The sequence below is a fragment of the Balaenoptera borealis genome (genome assembly GCF_965194805.1).
Source record: "Balaenoptera borealis genome assembly, chromosome: 17".
NCBI lineage: Eukaryota > Metazoa > Chordata > Mammalia > Artiodactyla > Balaenopteridae > Balaenoptera > Balaenoptera borealis.
The window spans coordinates 69,692,143-69,702,964 of record NC_138876.1 but is presented as its reverse complement, the minus strand read 5'-3'; the positions used below and the strand labels follow the sequence as shown (position 1 = coordinate 69,702,964).

The following is a 10,822-nucleotide window of genomic DNA, read 5'->3' as shown; positions in this document are numbered from 1 at the left end:
TGAGAAACAACTACCTCACGACACTAACGAATGAAGAAAAGGAGGTAGATTCTGGAAGGGAGATGACATTTGGAAGACACCCCCCCCCCTTTTAAAATGGCTTTTAGCCTAAGAGCAGCCTGAAGTTGTCACCACATTGAGTGACTAACACTAAGCAAGAAAACATGTCGTCTTTCTGGCCAGAAGAGAGGACAGAGTTTGGAGCTATCAGAGACACTGGAGAGGGAAGGGGAAATCCTAAAAAAGGTGAGAGCAAGGGAGAGGGATCTCCAAATGCTATGTTTAAGCTTTGCAAAAGATACCTGGTTGACCCTTATGCATGCACATGTGAAACAGAATCCAAGCAGCACAGAGTCCAGTATGAGATCAACCAAGTTAACTACCTACAAAGCAAAATTTGACACTATTTGAAGGAATAAGGCAGAACCTAGACTTTCTAAATCATAGAGTTCATGACAATGAGGATACAATACAACATTACTCAGCAAAGAAGAATAGGAAAATATGACCCATTCTCAAAAGAAAACAGAGACTCAACCCATTAATGACCCAGGTGTTGGAAACAGTATACAGGATTTTAAAATGGATTTTTATAACTATGCTGAATGAGCAAAGTGTACTCATAATAAATGAAAAGATAGAATAAAATTAAATGAAAATTTTAGAATTTAAAATACAATATTTGAAATTAAAATTCACTGAGTAGATTTAGCCAAATGGAGATAGCAGAAGAAAAGATAAGTAACCCTGAAGATAAAACAGTAGAATTTGTCTAATTTGAAGAAGTGGAAGGAAAAGAGAGGAGAAAAAAGGGTGAGCACCTCAGGGATCTGTGAGGCAATACTGAAATGTCTAATATACATGTATAACTGAAGGAGAACAGACTGAGGGAAAAAATATGTGAAAAATAATGGCTGTGACTCCTGCATCTGGCTAATATGAATGACCCAACCGTTCCACTCCTAGGTATTTACCCAAGAAAGATGAAAAGGTTGTACATGAATGTTTATAGCACCTTTCTTTGTAAGGGCCCTGAAGAGGAAACAATCTAGGTGTTCTTCAACAGGTGAATGCATAAACATAATGTGGTATATCCATACAATAAAATACTACTCAGCAACAAAAAGGATTGGGCTATTGATATATACAATAACATATGGGGCTTCCCTGGTGGTGCAGTGGTTGAGAATCTGCCTGCCAATGCAGGGGACACGGGTTTGAGCCCTGGTCTGGGAAGCCTGTGCCCCGCAACGAGAGGCCGCGACAGTGAGAGGCCCACGCACCGTGATGAAGAGTGGCCCCCGCTCGCCACAACTAGAGAAAGCCCTCGCACAGAAACAAAGACCCAACACAGCCAAAAATAAATAAATAAATAAATAAATTTATAAAAGAAAATAAATAACATATGAATCTCAAAATAATTACACTGACTGAAAGTAGCTAGACAAAAAGATGGACACGTTGTATAAATTCATTTACATAAAATTCTAGGAAATACAAAGTAATGTATAGTGTTGGAAAGGAGATCAATGAGCTTGTGAATGAGATAGAAGGTGGGTGAAATTATAAAGAAAAGAAAACTTTCTAGGGTAATAGATATGTTCATTATTTTGATTGTGTGGTGGTTTCCTGAGTGTGTACGTCAAAGTGTATCTAAATGTACACTTAAATATGTGCTGATTAGGGTATGCCAATTATACTTCATTAGGCTGCTTTAAAATAAGCAGGGAACTACAAATGTGAAAAATTAAAATAAAACCAAACTTTGGCTCATCACAATAAAATTACTGAATACTAAAAGAGAAAATCTTGAAAGCATCCAGAGAAAAACAACACACTCTAATAGGTGAACAAGGTCATGGAACAACATACTTCGAGTTCTGATAGACCAGAAGAAAAATCTGACAACCCAAATTTCTATATTCAGCAAAAACGAAGAAGGCTAAATAAAAGCAACTTCAGATAAGGAAAAGAGAATTCGTCATCAGCAGATATTCCCTTTGAGAAATGCTAACGGGAATTCTTCAGGCTGAGGGGAAATAATACTGCGTCGAAATTCAAACTTCAGGAAGGAATTAAGAGCACTGGAAATAAAGAGAGCTGTTTCATAAGGCTAAAAGGGTCAGTTCGTCGGGAAGGCATAATATTCATACGTGTTTTTCTCTCAGGACAGCTTCAAAATTAATAAAATAATGATAGAATTGAAAGGAGCAATAAATGATTCTACAGTCATAGTTGAAGAATTTTTAACACTTCTTCAGCAGTTCATAGGACTAGATAAAATCAGTGAAGACATAGATGGATATGAACAAATTACCAACCACCTTGACCTAAATGATGTTTATAGAACACCACATTCAGCAACTACAGAATATACACTATTTTCAAGCACCCATGATATGTTCACTATGATAGATCATACGCTGGAAGATGCAACAAGTCTTAATAAATTTAAAAAGATTGAAAGCATACAAGATACGTTTTCTGAGCATAACAGAATTAAATTAGAAATCAATAATGATGCAACATCAGGGAAAATTACTGACATCATTTAAAGCCCCTCTATTTTCTTTAGCAAAGACATTAGAAAAGACTTTGAACTGAATAATCAGCATAAAACCATAAAGCTTTTGAAGGGAAACACAGGATAATATCTTTGTGATTTGTGGGGAAGCAAAGTTCTAAAATCTGAAGCAATAACCGTAATAGAGAAAAAACTGAAAAGTTAGACTTGTCAGAATTAAAAACCAATTAACAAAAGGCAGCATTAATAAATTGAATGGGCATGCCACAGATTTGAAGAAAATATATATTGCAAAACACATATCTGACAAAGAACTGGGATGCAGGGTATATAAAAAACTCCAACTCAGTAATAGAAAGACAGCTCAATAAAAATGAGCAAAGAATTGAACATACACATCAACACGCACGTGATACCAGCACATGAAAATGTTCTCAACATCATTAGTTGTCAGGTTAAGACTACATAGACATACCACAACACACACATCAGAATGACTAAAATTAGAAACACTGTCAATACCAAATTTTGGTAAGGATGTGCAGCAACTGGAAAACTCACATATTGCTGGTGGGAATGTAAAATGTGACAGCTATTTTAGCAAAAGATCCAGCATTTTTTAGTAAAATACATGTATACTAACCTACGATCCAGACAAAAAAATGTATATACTATGCTGTTTTATTTTCATGAAGTTCTAAAACAGTCAAAATCAATCAATGATGGAAAAACAAAATTGAACAGTGGTTCTTCTGAAGTGGTTTTAGGATTGGTGATTAGGAAGGGATATAAAGGATCTTTCTGGGATGATAATGATGTTCTATCATGATAGGCTTTGCATTATATTTACAAGTATTTGCATATTTTAGAACTCAGCAACATTTGTGCATTTGATTGTATGTAAGTTTTACATCAAAGAAAAAAACCTTAAATATTGAACTCTATGGCAAGAATGCTTACATTGAATACAGTTGTCTGCAATTTACTCTAAGATGCATAAAAACATATGGTATATCAAAGTAAGAATAAATATGTGAAAGAGCAAGGGTAATAAAATATTAATCCAAGAATCTAGGTGATGGGTATATTGGCATTTAAGATTCTTTCAGTTTTGCTATATGTTTCAAAATTTTGCTTAAAATTTTTTTTCAGAATCTAAAGTGCTATAACCAACATCTTTAGAGAAAAGAGAAAGCATAGCATTTGGGTACACTGGGCCTGCAGGATGCCAGGGCTGGAAGGGTCTGTGCTGGCAGCCAAGACTATATTAGGGATCTTGGAAGCGTTGCCAACATGTACGACATTCAAGAAGCCACTAACCAATTCCTGGATGTGAACTTTCATGAAAACCAGAGATCTATTCAAGTGACAGAAAGTGGCCTCAGAGTGAGCTGAACATCTCCAAGTCACTGTTAGAGCCACTGTACCCACTGGTTTTGAACAAACAGGGGCAGATGAAGTGAGAAAGAAATTCAGGTCATCATGCAAAATCAGCAGAGACCAGGCAAGATATATTTTGACATTTCAATGGAAAGTCTGGCTCAGACTTTCTGAGATCAGTTGATAACTTACTTGTGGTTGTTCAGGAGTTTAAAGATTCTAATTCAAAGGGGGGAAAAAAAGGAAGTTCTAAAGGATTTTGAAGAATTGACTGGGAAACTCCTGCGCTCCGATCCTTTCAAAGTATGGAAAATTGATGCCCGTTTCAAGAAAAAAAAAGTGTAAAAAGATAAATCAGAATTCACGTAAAAGGAAGATGGATAATGGACAAGGAGACAAAATAGTTGAGAGAGATGTTAAAAAAGAGTTCACTAACAATGCCTTAAGTTCAAAAGAAATTGATTCTCAAGTGCTGAAGTTTAGAGTCACACGCAACAGGGTAGAAGGGAAACATTGCTTTACTGCACTAGAGACCACAAGAGATTTTGGGGGCGCTGTTCAAGATTATTTTAAGTGGAAGGCTGACATGACCAACTTTGATGTGGGTGTTCTTTTGAATATCCATGATAATGAAATCACTGTGGGTATTGCATTGATACAAAGTCTCCACCAAAGAAATATCACACATTTTGGATTCGCAACTCTCAGATCTTCTCTTGCCTATGGGATGCCCCAGCTCTGTTCCCCTCACCCTACTGATATAATAGTTGATCTGATGTATGGACGAGAGACAAAACAATAGAGAGGGCTACTGAATGATCTCACTGTTATTATGTTGTTGGTAATAATAATCCAATAATCCAGTGGCTATGATTAGAGCAGCAATTACATCTCATTTTTATTGACAAAGAGCCAAATTAAATAAGGCAAACTTAAAGAAAGAAAAAAAAAAAGAAGGCAAACTGCCCTGCGGCTTGCCCAAAAATGCTGTTCAATAGGATATCTGCAAACTGGCTCTGTGGATATATTGTAATGTTATTTTGAAAAAGGATGGACTCCAAGAAGAAAAATTGGAACCTTTATCCAGCTTGCCTACACTACACGAATTAGTGGAAGGTACATCAGAAATAAATTAAACGTATATGAGGCATTGATTGAAGCCAGGGAAGCAAAAAGTTGTACAAGGAAATGTTTCCTTCATCAATGACTACGTGACTCAGCTGTGATTATTATATGACAGTATTAATGTCAAATTGAATTATTAACCAAAAATGACTACACTAGGTGAATGGAGGAATGGGTGTATAAGAGAATGAAACCCTCGTGTTTCATAGTGTGAAGTCAATACATATTAATATTGAAAGAATCAAAAACAGTAATATGTGTTATAATTTAGGAATATGATAGTAAATACCAGAAGAAAGTGACTTGAACAGCTTTTCTCTGGGAAACACAAGTCAGAGGTGAGGAAGAGACCAGAAGACAGCTTTTTAAAAAATGTATGATAAGCTGTGTAAAGTTATTTGACTTTAAGTAAACAAATAGGAAAGTAAAATTTAATATGCAATGATGTGAAAGAATGGTATCACTCAGATGACTGTTTGTTGAGAAAATTCATTCCTCCAGCTCCAATTCTTATTATAAAATATAAGAATCGTAATGTTTTTCTCCATGGGAATTGGTCTGGAAAAGTTAAGCTTATTAACCAGAAATTTATGAGTATAAACTTTAGTGGAGCAATGTACATTTTCCAGTGAATTTATTTATTTATTTATCTATTTTGGCATATGAGAAAACTCAGTGATGTTTTCTAGACCTCTCTGCACTCAAGAAATTTACCAAGAGTACTGGAAATATGAAAAGTACAAAAATAAGAATGGGAGAAATGTTTATAGAATATTGAATTTACTTAGAAGAAATGGTTGTGAAACTTGCTTTATTGTATTCTGTATAGATCTAACAAAATATGTCACAGATGTAAGTTGATACAGATTGATTTCCATAAAACACAGCTTTGAGCAGGTCACCCCAAGCTCAAAAACATAACTTCTGTCTTATCACCTACAAAATAAAGCCTGAATTTCTTGACATTTAATGCTTTCCATGCTCCACCCGTGAAACATATTTCCTAGGTAATTTACTGCTGTTCTCCTTTGTGTACCCTTCAGGAGAGTCAAAATGAGATTCCAGCAGTGCCTCATAATCAATCCTTTATTTATTGTCTCTATGACTGTTTTTTTGTTTGTTTGTTTTTTGTTTTCCGTTGACTGCTCGGCTTCCTCTTCCCTCATCTCTAAAATTCTGTTTATCTTAAAAATTATTATTTTATCCTAAGAGTATTTATATATTAAATTTTCATAATTTAATTTAGTTTAAATATATTTATGCTTACAATTATTTATCTTAAAAATTATTTTCTTAAGAATTAAAAATATATTCTTTTACCTTAAAAATCAGCTCTTAACTTTACATCTTTTTCTAGCTATTATCTGATCTAGAGTCTATCTTTTACAGGTATGTTTCTTGAAAGGACTTAAAAATGTATTTTAGATTTAATTGGGTCTTTGGCTGCCTTAGCCAAAGCAATGTCAGTAGAGTGCTGGAAAGTTACAGAGATAACTGTAGATATCTCATAGAGATAAGTAAGAACTCAGAGAAAGCAAATGGAGATCTTTCTAGGCTAGCTGTGAGCAAACATTTTTCTTTTGAATTTATATATATTCCGTAATATATTACATATATTATGAGAAAGAAGGAAATTCTGCCGTTTGTAACAACATGGATGGACCTTAAGGGCGTTATGCTAAGTGAAATAAGCCAGACAGAGAAAGACAAATACTGCATGATGTCACTTACATGTGGAATCTAAAAAAAAAGAAAAAAAAGTCAAACTCATAGAAACGCAGAGTAGTTAGAATGGTAGTTGCCAGAGGCAAGGGTGTGGGGAAATAAGGAGAAGTTGCTAAAAGGGTACAAACTTTTTTTTTTTTTGAAATTCACATTCTTTTATTTATTTATTTATTTATTTATTTATGACTGTGTTGGGTCTTCGTTTCTCTGCGAGGGCTTTCTCTAATTGTGGCAAGCGGGGGCCACTCCTCATCGCGGTGCGCGGGCCTCTCACTATCGCGGCCTCTCTTGTTGCGGAGCACAGGCTCCAGACGCGCAGGCTCAGTAGTTGTGGCTCACGGGCCCAGTTGCTCCGCGGCATGTGGGATCTTCCCAGACCAGGGCTCGAACCCGTGTCCCCTGCATTGGCAGGCAGGTTCTCAACCACTGCGCCACCAGGGAAGCCCCAAACTTTTATTTATAAGATAAAGCCTGAGTGTCTAATGTAAATTATGATGACTATGGTTGACAACACTGTATTGTATAATTGAAATTTGCTAAGAGAATAGCAAAAAAAAAAAAAAAAAAGTGAGGTGATGGGTGGGTTAATTAACTCGATGGGAGGAATCATTTCACAATGTATACGTACATCAAATCATCAGGATGTTTGCTTTAGCTATCTTACAACTTTGTCAATTATACCTCAGTAAAGCTGAAAAAAGAATAAAGGGGCCAGGAAATACAATGTTTTTGTATATCTAGAATAACAGTGAAACCAGATATTTCTGAATCACGAATGCTGTGTGGTAGGAAAACTATCGAATAAGTGGTCGGTTGATATGTCCACCATATAGATCCAACGTGTCTTGGTAAGACTTTTTTCTCTTCATGTTTAAAGTAGAGTAACACTTCCCCTACTCCCCTGAGAAACTGTAAGTGAGGTCAGAAGTTTTGTCAAGTAAACTGTGGGGTTGCAAAATCGTATTGCAGACAAACATTTCCAGTCTACCAGTTATGCTGTGAAAAAAGAAAATGACTTTTATTAGATGTGTGAGAAACTGTGAGATGTCCAGCAGGATCCACGCTTTCCTATGCATGAGAAAGTCCAGAATGGTCATGAGGTAATCACTTCCTCCTTCTGCCCCCAGAAGAGAACTGAACTTGGCCTGCCTTGTTTGAGAACAGACACTGTGCAGAGGAAGGGCGCTAGTTGTTTATCATGTTCTGTCCCGAATTCATATTACTGTGGGGCGTTCCGTCAGGCTTGCCGTATGGGTTATTATACGGTGAACCTCAGTCAGTTTCTTTCAATTTAAATAAAGTGTATGGTACGACTGCTAAGTAAAAATGTTGTGATGTGTGTATGGCCTGAAAGGGTAGTCAGAGGATAATGACAGCACATGACATCATAGCAGCATACGTGGTGCCTTACAGACTGGGACCTCAGGTGCCATTCCCGGGCAGAGTCAGATTCTGAGACGTCGTTTCTCACAGCCTGAACGTCACACTGCCTAGTCTAGAGGAAGAGAAAGCTTTTTGCAGTATTTTGCTCAGAATGCCTCTTTGAACCTAAAAAAAGCTGAGGGGCCTATATGGCGAGCAGGAAGCCGGGGGGCTAAAGCACGAAGTGTGTGGACAGAAAGGGAGGGAAGAGGCATGCCAGGGGGCAGCTAGCCAGCGCTCTGGCCACGTTCCACGGGGGGAGGATGAAGGCGTCTGCGCTTCTTTCTTCCCTTCTCGCGTCTATCAGCTTCTCTACCTCACCAGCTTCTAACATCCTTGCTCCCAGCCTGTATAAACACTCGGCTGGCCCACAGTGAACAACAACTATTTTGCTTGTATTCTGGGGCACAAAGAGGCTTCTAGGTAAAATTCATTTATCATTAGAATCATTAAACTTGAGAAGTAGTGCTGTGATGTTGCCAACGTTAGATCGTCTGTGCTGGGGATTGAAGGGAAGATCGTTTTTTAAATACTCATAGACAATACCAAAACAGATATCTAATATTCATTACTCTAATTGATTTATCACATGATTATGTAGCGTATGCTGTGTGTCAGATATAGCTCTAAGTATTTTTATAAATAGTAACTCATTGACTTCTTATACCAGTCCTACAGGTTAGGTTCTATTATTTACATACGTGTCCTACGGATGAAGAAATTGAGGCTCAGGGAGATGAAGTAAATTGCCCAAGGTCACACAGCTAGTAAGAAACTAGTTGGGATTCAAACCCAGATAACCTACAGAGTCCCTACCATTAATTTAATGCTGTGCTGCAGTGTGGTGACTAATGAAAACACGTGAAGAGAGTTTAGTAGCTCATTGTAGTTGCTAATTTGATTGTACTTATTTTCTTTATGGAGTCCAACATCTGGGGAGTGCTTAAAGATTGCTCAGGTGCTGAAAAATGCTGTCAGGCATTTAAGGGTCTGGCAGTACAGATAACTTGAAAACCCTCCAGCGACAAACACAAAGAATTGCTCAATAAATTATAACTGACATCCTTATAAATGCATGCCTGAACTGCTAAGAAAGGCAGGGAAATTGCCTTGGGCCAGAAGCGAAGAAGGAACGGAAAATCAGGCGGGTGAACTGCAGAGCTGACACTGTGACTGCCTGGAGGTATTTATCACTTTTAATAATATAGGGGCTTGAATTTAATACCAATGCAGGGAGAGTTAGGACTGAGACCCACACCTTTTATAGGGCTACCCCTTCGGTATGAGTGAGAATTCAGGAAAAGCGAACTCTCAAAAGTTGTGGGAAGGATTATAAATTTATACAACCACTTTGGAGTGCAATGTAACCATGTCTCATGAATTTGAATATGTGCATCCTTATGACCAAGCAATTTCTTTGCTAGGCTTATATCCTGGAGAAATTCTAGGCCATGGAAAAATCAGACATGGACAAGAATTTTATTGCAACGTAGTTTGCATCAGTAAAAACTTAGAACAGGAGAGTAGATAAGTGAATTATGCTATATTCGTACAATGGAATACACAGTGCAGTGAACATTAATGCCCTGTAGACATGTATCATCAGGGATAATTCTCAAAACCTTCACTTTTGTGAAAAAGAAAGACAAGTTGCAGAGTATTTGCAGCATTAAGCCTAAGCGCTGAAATATAGAAAAATCCGCAAGAATTTTAAAAATTATAACTCTTAACCTCAAGAAAAAAAGAAACTAAAAGCACTTCTAATTATCCCTCTCCAACACAAAAGCTGTACCTGCATTGCAGATGTAGTTGGCTTCCCTTTGGCCCAGCGTCTACCCTCCAGACAGACCCTCAAAACAGGTCTTGGAGCACAGTGAGAAAGAAGTGGTTTTACTGAATGTTTTCTACTTACAGGAATATATATATATTCTCATCTATTTCACCAAAATTCAAAGCAAATCAATATACCTGTAACTCTCCTTCCGCCTACACTGCATCTTTGCCTCTTTCTGGCCTGGCCAAGTGTCTCTCATTTCCTGAATCCGCACAGATGAACATAGTCCCAAACTTACGCAAAGTCGTTTAATTCCCTTTTGCTTTTAATCCTGCATTTTTAGCCCATCATGTGGCTCACCAAATAAAGGATCATTTTAAGGATCTGTTTATAACTGTGTGCGTGCTTTATAATAACATTTTTTTCCATCACAAACAATTAAAAAAACAGAAACAGGAGTCGAAGAAGACCCTGGGACATACATAATATAACAATTATTGTTATTTCTTAAAAAACATTTTTATTGAGATATAATTCACACAAAATAATTCACCCATTTAAAGTGTACAGTTGAATTTTTTTTAGGACATTCAGCAGAGTGGTGCAGGCATCAGCACAATGAATTTTAGAACATTTTGATCAACCCTAAGAGAAATCCCCATACCTATTAGCGGTCACTCACCATTCCTCCACCTTGTTTCTGCACCCACCTTCACCTCCCCAAACCCTCTCCCCCATTACCTGCCTCCTGCTTTCCCACCAGCCCTAAAAAACCACTAATTGACTTTCTGTCTCTAGAGATCTGCCTATTCTGAATATTTCATATCAGTGGAAGCACACAACATGTGGTGTACTGGGACTGATTTCTTTCA

General features: G+C 37.2%; 1 pseudogene across 1 annotated transcript; it reads left to right on the top strand.

Annotated features, from left to right (window-relative positions):
• Nucleotides 1-1,403: 1,403 nt before the first annotated feature.
• LOC309614767 (tRNA (guanine(6)-N(2))-methyltransferase THUMP3 pseudogene) lies at nucleotides 1,404-10,267 on the top strand (annotated as a pseudogene). The gene is made up of 2 exons (XR_014249798.1): nucleotides 1,404-6,874; nucleotides 7,198-10,267. The product of XR_014249798.1 is annotated as a tRNA (guanine(6)-N(2))-methyltransferase THUMP3 pseudogene (transcript).
• The last annotated feature ends 555 nt before the right edge of the window (nucleotides 10,268-10,822 follow it).